A 15,331-nucleotide genomic window follows, 5' to 3' on the forward strand; every position below is an offset into this window, starting at 1 on the left:
AATATTTGATATATGATATATGTTACCGTTAAAACCCGAATTTACTAGGAAAAACTAGTTTTAACTATGAGCTTTAGACAATTCTAGTTTTAAATAGTCAAAACTAGATTGGACTGCTATATTCAGTTAAAACTAGAAATCCCGAACGGATTTCATTTAGAGTAGTTTATACTAGTTCAAAATAGCTTTTTTGGAATTACTGGCGAATACCAGTTACAATTATTGTTGCAAGAGACAATTACGGCTTGGTCGGGGTAGTGTTAATGACGAAGGCGGCCGGTCGGTAGCAAAGTAGTGTGTGAAACTGTTGATTGTTTTGCATCGTTTTTATTGGTTATATTACAGCACTTTTGTATTATTCACCATTAGTGATAATATCGAAGATCAGATTGAGAGCAGAGATATAAGAGCGTGAAAAGAACGTGTTTTGGAAACGATTTTAAAAATGGAAGAGACAGAGAAGAAAGAAAGTCACTACAATGTTGTGACCAAAAGCATATATAATAAATTAATGCTCGAAGTACAAGATGCGGAACTGTCTGCCAAGAAAACACCATTACAAAATCGAAGACTAAAATGATTTAGAATTATTGTTGAAGTTGGCGAAATAAAAAAGTTAGCTTCTAAAATTGATCCCATCAAATTTTTCATGGAAATCGGGATAGGTTCAAGACTGAAACCGCCAGAAAATAGGCAAATATAACTTTTTATTGATATGATCAATACCTTTATACCAATGTGTGAAACCTGACAACGAAAGAAGAGTAAAAATATACAAACGAATAGAGGTTTTGTGTCCAAACCTATATTGCATTCAGAAATGAATAGTCGCTGTCAGGTAGATTTGATCGATATGCAATCACAAGAGAATCGCATATAAACTACTCTAAATGAAATCCGTTTGCGATTTCTAGTTTTAACTGAATTTAGCAGTCAAATCTAGTTTTGACTAGTTAAAACTAGAATTGTCTAAAGCGCTTAGTTAAAACTAGAATTGTCTAAAGCGCTTAGTTAAAACTAGTTTTTCCTAGTAAATTCGGGTTTTAACTGAAATCGGGTTTTAACGGTAACATATATATGTTACGTAAAAGTAGATAATCTGGTAATTGTACACAATTACCGGTATTTGTATACAATTACCAGAGTCGACGGTAAATGTGGGAAATATTATTTAAAAACCATTTATTTCCTACTTTTACCGGTAATTGTAAACATTTCCCAGATAATCTTGGTAAAAGTAAGACATTCAAATTATAATCATCGATAGTGCGGCAGATTCGTGCAAATATTATAAGAATTGTGCATTTAATGATAGAAGTATATAATTTGGACCACATGTTCTACATATATAAAGGTTCAAAATTAGATATGAGGCCGTCTCAGATTTTGCCTTTTACAAAAATGGCGGGTATTCAAAATGGCGACTATACACAGGGCCCCCGTAAGAACTACTGGCGCCTGTGTGCAAAAAAGGATTTTGGCGCCCCTTGTCATTTTATAGGCATAGGTATTTTGATAATGTTTTTTTATTTATTTTTTTGGGGTCCGGACAAATAATCCCCGGACCAATAATCCTGGACAAAAAATCCCCACAAATTATCCCTGGACAAAAAATCCCCGGACAAAAAATCCCCGGACAAATAATCACCGGACAAAAAATTCCCACAAAAAATCCCGGACAAAAAATCCCCACGAATTATTTGTTGCCGGATAATTCTCTAAAAGTTTTCCCGAAATTTTACCAAATTTCGAATTCCAATTCCATGCCAAAATCTTGAAATTTTACATTAATCGTCGCAACACTACATGGAATACAATTTTTACGTACACCCAGCTCGACCAAAATGGCCGAGTTGGGCGTACAGAAGAAACTAACTGCGGTAACGCAAATGCACGTACAAAGTAACTCCTTTGTACAAGTTAGAATAGTGGGAAAAATATCAAACGGTTTCTGCGTGTAAATTTTGGACTGAGACAGGGAGATCCGTTGTCAGCATTGTTGTTTAATCTGGCCTTAGAATATGTCATGCCAAAAATTTATCCAAAAATCAAACCAGACATAGCTACTCGGGGAGAAGCCAGATGGGAGAAGGTCTGTAGAACAGCCTAGAAAAAGGTGGAAAGATGCAGTCAGAGGAGATTTAGAGAAAATGGGAAATAGTGGCACAGGACCGACAAACATGGAAGGCAATAATAACAGCGGCAAAGACTCTCGAGGAGTTATAACGACATTAATGATGATGATGACTAAATATTTTTGACGCTAAATGTACAAAAAGGAACAGGTTTTTTGGATTACAATCAAGATTATCGTTGTCAAGACCAGCAGTTATCATCACGAATACGCAATGTACTGGCCATACTTATTCAAAACAGAGTGAGCAAAGATTTAAGCCAATAATTACAACATGATTTCCACAGCCTTAGCTCATTCCCCATATCATTCTCTCCCACGATTTTTGAAAAAACTCACACTTTTTTGTCACGTAAAATTTAAAGTTTTCGACATGGAATTGGAATTCGAAATTTGGTACTTAATTGAAATTACAATTCATGCTTAATATTAATTGCTAATCATTATTTTCGTACCGAAAAGCGGTTTCATGGCGATTGCTATCTACCTATACCGATTGCATTCACGGGAAAACTTTTAGAGAACTATTCGGCAGCAAATATTTCTAGGCTATATTTTGTCCGGGATTTTTTGTGGGGATATTTTGTCCAAAAATATTTGTCCAGGATTTTTTGTCCGGGGATTATTTGTCCGGGGATTTTTTGTCTGGGGATTTTTGTCCAGGGATAATTTTTGGGGATTTTTTTCCGGGATTATTTGTCCGAGGATTATTTGTCCTAGCTTCAATCCACAGGGTGCCAGGCGGTGTCGTGGTTGAAAAATTATTTAAACATTTTTTTTAAACAAATTCATAAAAGAAAATTATTTCAAACAAATTTTTTTTAGATAACTTGGGTCATTCTGAATAAAAAAGGTCCCTTGTCATTTTTCTCTAAAATGGATTGTTGTCGAGTTCTACGCGATTTGAAAGATTTGAAAAATGTATATGGTAATAATTAAAAACAACAGCTTTGTAATAAAATAATGACAAAAATTTCTTCAGAATGTTGAAGAAGGGGTTTTAAACTTTGATTTGGTCGCTTTTTGACTTTCCTAATAATAACTTTTAATCGAGTTATTAGCCTTAAAAATAATCATTTTCGCATTTTTTAAGTTTTAAATTGCATATAACTCGACAACAATCAATTTGAGTGAAAAATGACAAGAGGCCTTTTTTACTCAGAATGACCCAACTAAAAAAATTGTTCGAAATGAAAAAAATATTTTGTGAATTTGTTTTAAAAAAAATATTTTACCAATTTTTCGTCCACGGCACCGCTTTACACCCTGTGAAATTGTTATAAGGACCTCTTTTTGAGTTAGTTTATGCAAAAAAATCGAATCGGAATAATTTCGCAAAGGGGGCGACAATACAGTCCGGTCTAATTAGTTATTTGATAGGTATGCGATTCTTAATAGTCCAGAAAGCCACTACGCATCCGCTAGGAAAAATATTCTAATTCGGATTTTTGCACAATCTTACTCAAAAAGGACTCCTTTTAACAAATTTGCATGTTGCCAGGACCAAACGGTGGTCAAAAATTTTTTAAACGTTTTTTTTTGTTTTTTTCCTAAAATTATTTTTTTTTGCATGAAAAAAAGATTTTTTAGGTTTTTTGGATCATTCCAAACAGAAAAGGTTTTTAGTGACTTTTCTCTAAAAATGATAGTTTTTGACATATAAGCGATTAAAAATTGAAAAATTGCGAAATCGGCCATTTTTAACCCTCAAAAACTATGTGAAAAACTGAAAATTTGAATGCTACCAAGGTAGGTAGATATTCTTTAAACATCGATTGATGAAACCCCGAACAGCTTTTTGCAATACAATATTCAAAACTCCTTTGTTTTTTAATTGCTAATCAAGCGTGCGCGACACTATTTTCCACCGACAGTATGGTGCAAATGAAAGGAATAAATTCGTTATTTCGTAAACGGGCAACTTTAAGGAAAAATCCCGAAACAGGTCGATTTTTATTTTTAAGTTATAATGTTGTGGCATATATGGCATACTAGTGACGTCATCCGTCTGGGCGTGATGACGTAATCGATGATTTTTTTAAATGAGAATAGGGGTCGTGTGGTAAGTCATTTGAAAGGTTCTTCAATTCTCTATTCAGTAATGTAAACATTTACATAAATATTTATACAGCGTGTCCTTCTACTTTTTTTGTCAAATAATTTAATTTAATAAAAATTTGTTGGACACCCTGTATAAATAATTATGTAAATGTTTATATTACTGAATAGAGAATTAAAGAACCTTTCAAATGAGCTAGCACATGATCCCTATTCTCATTTAAAAAAATCATCGATTACGTCATCACGTCCAGATGGATGACGTCACTAGCATACCATATAATATGCTACAATATCGTAACTTAAAAATAAAAATCGACCTGTTTCGGGATTCTTTCTTAAAGTCGCCGGTTTAGGAAATAACGAATTTATTCCTTTCATTTGCACCATACTGTCGGTGGAAAATAGTGTCGTGCACGCTTGATTAGCAATCAAAAAACAAAGGAGTTTTGAATATTGTATTGCAAAAACCTCTTCGGGATTTCATCAATCGATGTTTAAGGAATATCTACCTACCTTGGCATCATCCAAATTTTCAGTTTTTCACATAGTTTTTGAGGGTTAAAAATGGCCGATTTCGCAATTTTTCAATTTTTAATCGCTTATATGTCAAAAACTATCATTTTTAGAGAAAAGTCACTAAAGACCTTTTCTGTTTGGAATGATCCAAAAAACTTAAAAAAACTTTTTTCCATGCAAAAAAAATAATTTTAGGAAAAAAACAAAAAAAAAAACGTATAAAAAATTTTTGACCATCTTTTGGTCCTGGCAACATGCAAATTTGTTAAAAGGAGTCCTTTTTAAGTAAGATTGTGCAAAAAATCCGAATTAGAATATTTTTCCTAGCGGATCCGCAGTGGCTTTCTGGACTACAAATATGTATTGTCGATTCATCATTTGAGCGCCGCAGAATCGTTCGCTAATCGCTGAGATAGAATTACCGCCCACATACTATTGCTCAACCAATGTGTTTGGAATTTTTCCACGAAATCAGCGCATAGTTAGGTATTTATTATCTACAGTTGAGTGTTTGTTATTTTTATAGCGGGATTTTTCATTTTATGTTTATAGAAAGACTAAAAATGTTACCCAAGATCCAAACAAAATAAAACTGAACTATTTAATTTCTCAACTTTTATTTTAAAATTAATTTTTGCTTTTTTATTTTTTTTTTATAAATATTTTTGCACTTTTTGACCCTCGGTTGTGGCGCCCCTAAAGGACGGAGCCCGTGTGCATTTCATACTTTGCACATATTGTAGCGGGGGCCCTGACTATACATATGTGACTAATAGCACGATAACTTTTTATTGAGACGTCATATTCAAACCAAATTTGGTATACAGGTTCTTTATTTAATGTGTAAGATCAAGGTGTTGAACCGGAAGAATCGATTTACCAGAAGTTGTGTTTTTCCTAGAATGTAAAAATATGTTGTTTTTTTTTTAATTCTTTCACCCTGTATGTATTAATTTTTAAAAAAGTTAATACCGCCATTGAAAAGAGCGTAAAAATATTTTTTAGGAAATATTTTAAACTTTTTAGCTATGTTAATTACCATGTAATAAATGCATAACTTATTTTCACATGTACCTATGTGCGGCAGATTCGTGCAAATACTAAAATAATTATTGTGCATTTAATGGTAAAAACCTATAATTTGGACCACATATACTACACATACAAAGGTTTAAACTTAGATATGAGGCCATCTCAGATTTTACCTTTTACAAAAACGGCGGGCATTCAAAATGGCGACTATACATATGTGACTAATAGCATGATAACTTTTGAATAAACAGTCCGATTTCAACCAAATTTGGTATATAGGTTCTTTTTTGATGTACAAGATCGAGCTCTTGAACCGGAAGAATCGGTTTACCAGAAGTTGTGTTTTTCCTGATTTTTTTTGTAAAAATATATTGTTTATTTTTCACTTCTTTCACTCTGTATATATTAATTTTTCAAAAAGGTAATACCGGCGTTGAAAAGAGCGTAAAAATGTTTTTTAGGAAATATTTTGAACTCTTTAGTTATATTAATTACCATTTAATAAATGCATAACGTATCTTCACATGTAGGTACCTACATACATCTGTGCGGCAGATTCGTGAAAATAATAATATAAGAATTATTGTACATTTAATGGTAGAAGCATATAATTTGGACCACACATACCTAACATACAAAGATTCAAATTTAGATATGAGGCCATCTCAGATTTAGTCTTTTACAAAAATGGCGGGCATTCAAAATGAATCTGCTGCCCAAAGGTACATACATGTGAACATACATTTATTAAATGGTAATTAACATAACTAAAAAGTTCGAAATATTTCCTTAAAAATATTTTTACTCTTTTTAATGGCAGTATTACCTTTTTGAAAAATGTATAGGTATATATACAGGGTGAAAGAATTGAAAAAAAAACAACATATTTTTACATAAAAAATAGTAAAATCACAACTTCTGGTAAACCGATTCTTCCGGTTCAAGACCTCGATCTTATTCATCAAAAAAAGAACCTACACACCAAATTCGAGATGGCCTCATATCTAAATATGAACCTTTATATGTGTAGTATATGTTGTCTAAAATTATATGCTTCTACCATTAAATGCACAATAATTCTTATAATATTTGCACGAATCTGTCGCACAAAGGTACATGTGAAGATAGGTTATGCATTTATTAAATGGTAATTAACATAACTAAAAAGTTCGAAATACTTCATAAAAAATATTTTTTCGCTCTTTTCAATGGCGGTATTAACTTTTTGAAAAATTAATACATACAGGGTGAAAGAATTGAAAAAAGAACAACATATATTTTTACATAAAACCAGGACAAACACAACTTCTGGTAAACCGATTCTTCCGGTTCGAGACCTCGATCTTATACATCAATAAAAGAACCTATATACCAAACTTGGTTGAAATGAAGTCACGTTCAAAAGTTATCGTGATATTAGTCACATATGTATAGTATCCATAGTGAATACCCGCCATTTTTGTAAAAGGAACAAAAACTGAGATGGCCTCATATCTAAATTTGAACCTTTATATGTGTAGTATATATGTGGTTCAAATTATATACTTCTATCGGTAAATGCACAATTGTTTCACATATCGGCTGCACTACGATACGCAAGCGGAATGCCACAATACATAACTGTAGAAATCATAGCGATATATTTGGGTCTGTGTGAAACTTGCCAGAAAAAATCTAAAGTTCCCAAAAAAGGTTTAGTAGTGAAACCCCTACTGTCAAAAAGAAATGAATAGTAGATGTCAAATAGATTTGATAGAATGAGCTTGAAGCCCAAGCAGATAATTAATTTAAGTTCAATTTTTTGTCCACCAAGATCACGTGTAGAAGTTGCATTAGTTGTTCTTGACATATTTTGTGCCTTTGTAACTCCTAGAATTCTTTAAAGCGACAATGGACGAGAATTCTCCAGCATAATTATAGAAGCACTGTGCTCCATGTGTAAAGATTTGAAGATAGTGCACGGTAAGCCAAGACACAGTCAGTCACAAGGATCTGTTGAACATGCGAATAAAGACATTGAAAATACACTAAGTTCCTGGTTGGAAAGCAACCAAACAAACACGTTATCAGAGGGTCTTTGATCTATATAATTCGCTAATAACCGAGCTTACCCTTCTGGCATCAAGTGCAGTCCGTATGAAGCTTTGTTGGGGGTTCCTCTCAAAATTGGTTTTAAAACTTCATCACTGCCAGCAGATGCTCTAGAAAATATTTCGACTAAAGAAGATTTGGAAGTGGAAGAACAAGTAAAAGAAAGCCAATCAGCTCCTGATTCTGAAGGACGTGAAAGAGCAAAAGTGGATGAACCAAATGAGCTTCTAATAAAACAAGAACCAGAAAAACCTAAGCAACCATCAGTTAACTAATCTAATGCGATTCTAGAAACTACTTTCTATAATCGCTAATCAAATTTCAGAGAGCCGAGATTCTGTTGCAATTAAACGGACACGTGCAAAGGAAGGTCTTGAAAAGCAAACGAAGAAAATGTTTATAACATCAAACTTGAAACTTCCCCCTGGTAATGTCGGTGATACGGTAAAGTTATGTGCCAGATGTTGACAGGGCACGAAGTGATTCTAAAAATGTTTGGCTGTTCTTATGAGTGCATAATATTTAAAATGAAATATACGAATTGGGTACTAAAGAAGGGCGACTGCCACAGTTGTATAGCAGAAGTCAATTGACCATCTGCAAATAATCATTCATTTCTCTAGACATGGTTCCAAAACTAAGCATGTCACTGCGCGAATATGTTAGAAAAACGTCTTTCGCGGGTGGGCAAGGCTATCAGTGATGAGCTTGCAAAATAGACCAGGGCGCATCTGTAAAAATATTAGTACATTTGGACGTTGAGAGGTGACTCAAATTTTTTTGCAGAAATTGCTTGGAAATAAATCAAATAATAATATTTGAGTTATCCTCCCTCTCAAAAAGGTCCGGAACATTGTTTAAATAATTAAAATGTCAAAAAATTAAGGAAAAATTCAAATTTTTTCTTCGTTTTTTGATTATAACTTTAAAAGTATTCATTTCCGAGAAAAGTTGTACTGACATAAAAGTTGCGTAATTAAATTTGCTACAATATCGAATTAGCTTAAATTTTAAAAAATAGTCACCCTTGTTGCAAAATAGCAATAATTGCGAAACAACCATACAAAAACAAGTATTTGCATTTTACGATTTTCAACCATTTATGCTAGACTTAGGACCTTCATATTTCACCCAAAAAAACTTTATGATACAGTAAAACAATATCATAAATTTCATTAAGATCGGTTCAATAGATTTTGCAAAATAAATTTTGCAATCCAGCTTTCGCAAAAAAAATTCATTTTTTCAAAATGTTACAGGACTGAAAATAAAGCAGATAACAAGTTGAAATTTCTTTTGCTTATAGAAGTGTACTGTAGCTTTCATTTGCAATTTTGCAAAATTAAAATAAATTAACACCACGGCGTCAGGAAATTTTTTAAATAAATATTAATTATTGGTGCTACGCGCAGGACAGCGGATAGTTTGCTCTGATTGGGCATTCCAATGACCTTTGATAATGATTGATACATTTTAATTTTTATTACATTTCGATATAAATAAATAAACTTGTTTATTGCAAAATAAAAACACATACTTTGTCATTTGAAATAACACTTTTATTAGCAAAAACTTTCTTTGTTCATATATTTTAACTTAGAGAATAAAAGTTTATTATTTTTAAACATATGCAATTGTTTAAACAATATTTCACAAACAATAATAAAATTAGTTTGATTTTTGTGGAATTAAAATATTAAAATACAACAAAATATAGAGTAAGAAAATAATATATTAGATAAAGATTGGAAGAAATTTTGGTGGAAATCAACTTGTGTGAATCGAACACCGCTGTCCTGCGCGTAGCACCAAAACTTAATGTTTATTTAAAAAATTACCTGACGCCGTGGTAATTAATCGATTTTAGTTTTGCAAATTGCAAGTGAAAGGTACAGTACACTTCTATAAGCAAAAAAAAATTCAACTTGCTATCTGCTTTATTTTCAGTCCTGTAACATTTTGAAAAAATGAATTTTTTTTGCGAAAGCTGGATTGCAGAATTTATTTTGCAAAATTTATTAAACCGATCTTAATGAAATTTACAGTATTGTTTTATTGTATCACAAAGTTTTTCTGGGTGAAATATGAAGGTCCTAAGTGTAGCATAAATGGTTGAAAAACGTAAAATGCGAATACTTGTTTTTGTACGGTTTTTTCGCAATTATTGCTATTTTGCGACTAGGATGACTATTTTTTAAATTTATAACCAGTTCTATATTGTAGGAAATTTAATTACGCAACTATTACGTCAGTCCAACTTTTCTCGGAAATGAATAGTTTTAAAGTTATAATCAAAAAACGAAGAAAAACATAGAATTTTTCCTTCATTTTTTTACATTTTGATTATTTAAACAATGTTCCGGACCTTTTTGAGAGGAAGGATAACTCAAATATTATTATTTGATTTATTTTCAAGCAATTTCTGCAAAAAAAATTGAGTCACCTCTCAACGTCCATCTCAAAACAGATGCGCCCTGGACTAAAAGTAAATGTAAAACAGATAAGTGTAAATGTAAAAAAATAGAACTATTTTAATTTATTGTTTTTATTTCATCATTTTACTTAATTTTACCGCTGGTCCTTGGTAATTGTATTACAATTACCGGTAAAAGTAGATAATTGAAACTAATTTTCTACATTTACTGTCGGCTCTGGTAATTGTATAGAATTACCGGTAATTGTATACAATTACCAATTATCTACTCTACCGAAACATATTTAGTCCTGTCGCCAGGGGGGGTACAACGGCCTCCTTAATTCAGATGGACTTACCCAAGTTTTTTTTATATATTTTGACCCGCAGAATACGAATTTTTTGGGTAACAGTTGATCCGGATGTCGATAAGATTGTTATAGACAAAGAACTTGAGGAATTACATAACAGCGATTTCTCGCAAAACAAAACATCTTTTTGTATTTTTTGGGTCATTTTAAGCAAAAAATATTCCTACAAGTTTTTTCGTAGAATGCATAGTTTTCGAGATAACCGCGGTTGAACTTTCAAAAAATCGAAAAATTGTAAATTTTAAACCCGAATAACTTTTGATTAAAAAATAAAGTAGCAATTCTGCTTACCGCATTTGAAAGTTTAAGTCAAATTATATCGGTTTTGATTATTTGCATTGCTAAAAATTTATTATTTTATTGTTAAACAAAGCTGTAAACTGTAGTAAACACCTAGTATGTGAGTGATGTTTTCTATGATTTCTCATTTAAAATCGAACGAGTAGGTAGAGTAGCTACAAGTGCAAGCGAGGCAATTTCTACGTAGCATGCGTTAAAACGCATGTATTAGGCACGGGAAACCTATGTGTTTATAGATTAGTTTAACAATAAAAAAATTAATTTTTAGCAATGCAAATAATCAAAACCGATATAATTTGACTTAAACTTTCAAATGCGGTAAGCAGAATTGCTACTTTATTTTTTAATCAAAAGTTATTCGGGTTCAAAAATTGCAATTTTTCGATTTTTTGAAAGTTCAACCGCGGTTATCTCGAAAACTATGCATTCTACGAAAAAACTTGTAGCAATATTTTTTGCTTAAAATGACCCAAAAAATACAAAAATATGTTTTGTTTTGCGAGAAATCACTGTTAAGTAATTCCTCAAGTTCTTTGTCTATAACAATCTTATCGACATCCGGATCAACTGTTACCCAAAAAATTCGTATTCTACGGGTCAAAATATATAAAAAAAACTTGGGTAAGTCCATCTGAATTAAGGAGGCCGTTGTACCCCCCCTGGCGACAGGACTAATTATACAATCATAAGATTCGATTCCAGTAATAAAATTGATAGTAAATAACTTTTCCCAAAAATGGCATATTTAAGTAAATAATTGTAGTCTTTATCCAAATTCGATTTTTTACAATATCGACTGTATCGTTTAAAGCGCAAACTAGCAATAACCACAAAATGTAATATCTTAATTTTAACAATACTCGTATTAATCGTTAATAAACATATATATTGAACATACCATTCCTTTATAACCTTTGTCGCTAGATTCTGGAAATATATCTGGAAAGCCTACCGCCGATTCTATTTTGATCAAATTCTTAACACGTGGGAACTTTTAATGCCCAACAATTTTTATGGGCGATGGGTTTAACCTTTTTCTTTCCGAAATAAAAGTTTTCTTTTTTCAACTCCCTGACCCTAATCGTAAATTCGTGATTTCAGAGGCACAACAAGAGAATGGAGAATCTTTCCATGTTTAATGCAGTGGGGTGCGTCGTCGGGGCGGCAAACGGCACGCCTCTCCTGCAATATTTATTCGAGATTTGATTTTGAAATAGTGCGGGAGAATGAGTGGAATAAAGAGTATATTATATACCTGCTGCGGTGAATAAAGAAAACGCAATTACCTCAAAAGGTGGACTTAGTGTTTATTTGTTCGGCTAGATCAGCTAATTTCATTGGATATTAAATTTTGTCTTTATTGCTCGTTTGAACTTCAAACGATACAGTCGATATCCTCCGAGCTTCGTTGTTTTGAATTAAATAACTAAGTATACTTGTGACCTGTAGCTAAAATTGAATTTGTATAAAGCAGGGATGGGAAAAATTTTCTTGGTAAGGACCACACAAATGTTTTGGTCTATTACCGAGGGCCGCAATAATTTTCGCTAACATGTTAAAATGTTTAACTTTACTAATTTTGTTTAAATAACGGTCACACTTATTGAAGCACACTATTTTCCTCAAATATACAGTGGTGAACGCGCTAATAACCGGCAAAATAACTCAATAGATGGAAAACATAATACCCAACGTTTACCCAACTTATTTCTAATAGTCCTCTGTACACCCACATCTCAAAGGCTTCCAAGCGTTTAAGCATAGCGTCCCATAGAATCCACGCCAGTGGCGTGCTGGAACTTTTCAAGCGGCCCGGTGATTTTATAGAAAAGCGGCCTCCCATTCTTATTTTACCTTTTACTATCAGAATTTTGTATTATTTTTTTGTAACTTAATCGTATTGAAACAGCTTCTTGAATTTGAATTGATTTTTAATATTCTATACTCATTTATTGATTTAATGTTATGTCCAACCTGTTCTCTGTGGTTCATGCAAATATTTCTGTGCTAACCAGACATGATGCGTCACAAGGTCACAATAAGTTATGGACTGATTTTTGTTGTATCATAATATATGATTATATTTAATGACAAACTTTGAGTACTAGATGGCCCGCAGACCGTGTAAGTCCCACGCGGTTTTATATTCCGCAGAGTACACACTAGGTATATGTTTGAATTGAAGGAAATTGGAAAACCATAAAAATATACTTGTACCTATGTGTGAAAAAAATTGTTTTCATACTCTTTAGCAATCAAAACGCAAATAAGGTTCTATAAGCTAATTTGCTGCCTGCGGAGCAAAGGGCTCCTGTTGGCTTGGTGAGGTCTTCTCAAGTGACAAGACCACTTTAACCGTTTTTTGCTCAGCTGGCCAGATTTTTTGAGTCCCTATTGCCATTGCCATGATGTTCTAATAGAGGTTGAAGTAGGGGGTTACTGTGTGATTCCGGTCCTTCATGATGCTTGTATTTAGTGATCACATCCTGTATGAACGGGAGTCTTACATCTTCATGAAGCATTAGGTTTGATACACACCAAGGTGCATAAGTTATCATTCGCAGTATTTTCGATTCTTCTTTGAATTATGGCTGTATTTGACTTGCTCGTACACATCCCCAAAGTTAGATTCCGTACGTCCAGATAGGTTTTATGACAGCTTTGTAGACAAAAACTTTATTTTCTAGAGTCATTTTCGATTTCCTACCTACTAGCCTAGTCTTTCATTCTTAGGTCATCACTTTCATCACTTGTTTTCGGTCCTTAAAAATATGTTCTTTCCAATTGAGTTTTGAGTCAAGATGTATTCCTAGGTATTTGGTGCGGAGGATTAAAGAAGTTGGATATTATTAAGTAAAACTGGGGGACACTGGTCTCTTCTCAAGGTAAAAGTCAATTGGACTGATTTTGTTTCATTAATTTTAATTTTCCACTTGTTTGACCATGTCTCGATTTTATTCAGTTGTACCTGTTGACTGTTAGATGCTATAATTGTATGTTCATTGGCTGCAAGGATGACAGCATCATCTGCAAATGTACCAGTGATTGTTTCATTATTGTAAGGTAGATCTTCTGTGTATAGCAGGTATACATTTGGTCCAAGAACAATGCATTGTGGGATACCAGATTTAATAGGAAAATTATTGGAATAACTTTCATTCACTCTTGTTCGGAATTCTTTCCTATTTAGATAGGATTTTAACAGTTTCAGCTAGGTGATGGGAAGATATTTCTTGATTTTGAAAATCAGGCCTGTGTACCAAACCTTGTCAAAGGCTTGACTAACATCTAGAAAGGCAGCTGTGCACGTGCAGTACTGTTTGCTTTCCATTGCAGAATTTATCGTGTGTACTATTATATGAGCCTGCTGTATCGTTAAATGTTTTTTTCGAAAGCCAAATTGGTGGTTGGATATCTATTCCTCCGTGTTGGGGTCTGAGTTCAGTTTTTGTAACAGTAGTCTTTCAAGTATTTTGGATACGATTGTTAGTAGGCTTACTGGCTTATATGATGAAACCTCGTTTAGATTTTTTCCTGTTTTTGGGATTAATATTATTTCAGCCGTTTTAAAGAGCTTTGGCCAGTAGTTTGAGCGTAGAATGGCATTGAAGATGATGAGTTATCAGTGTGATTGCTTTATCTGGTAGTTCCTTTATCAAACTGGGTGTTATTTTATCCAGCTCAGGAGCTTTTCTAGTGTTTAAATATTGAATTTCTTGTTGCACCTCATTTTTGGTTAGTGGTCTATGTATGAAAATAAATATTATCTGTAACAATCATTAAGTCTTATTCATTTACTTAAACTGTTTTTACGATTAAAAAAATTTTAATATTTTTGAATTGTTTTGTTAATATCATTTAATTATATATTTAAAAAATTTTGTTACATCTAAATTTTTTGTGAAAAAACTTATTTGACCGGCCTCAAGAGGCCGCGGCCTCTCGGTGAATGCACCGATTCATTTATATGGCCAGCACGCCACTGGTCCACGCTTATACCCCATACAGTAGGACTGGAAAGATATAGCAATATGTCATTCGAACGCGAAGGTCAATACTAAGATCGTGGCTGCAAGCCACTCCTGAACCCGAATTGAGTTTAAGAGCTCGATTGAGAGAACCCGAGATTGTTAATTGTGTTCTCTAATGCCGACACCACACTTCGCTATGTATTATTTGTTTTGCGGCTACGCTCTATGCGCCCAAATATTTGTCCATGGAAATGTCTAAAAAATTCACAACTGGACGGGTTTTTGCTATTCGTGCTAATGCGTTATGCGTGCAAATAGTCGAATAAACCCTCCACACTTCTTGCTATGCGGCTGAATAAGGCGCATAACAAATAACACATAGCGAAGTATAGTGCCACCATCAGAGGGTGTAAATTCTGCTGTGTATTACTCGTATTACTCG

The sequence above is a fragment of the Diabrotica virgifera genome, chromosome 2, assembly GCF_917563875.1.
Source record: "Diabrotica virgifera virgifera chromosome 2, PGI_DIABVI_V3a".
Classification (NCBI taxonomy): Eukaryota; Metazoa; Arthropoda; class Insecta; order Coleoptera; family Chrysomelidae; genus Diabrotica; species Diabrotica virgifera.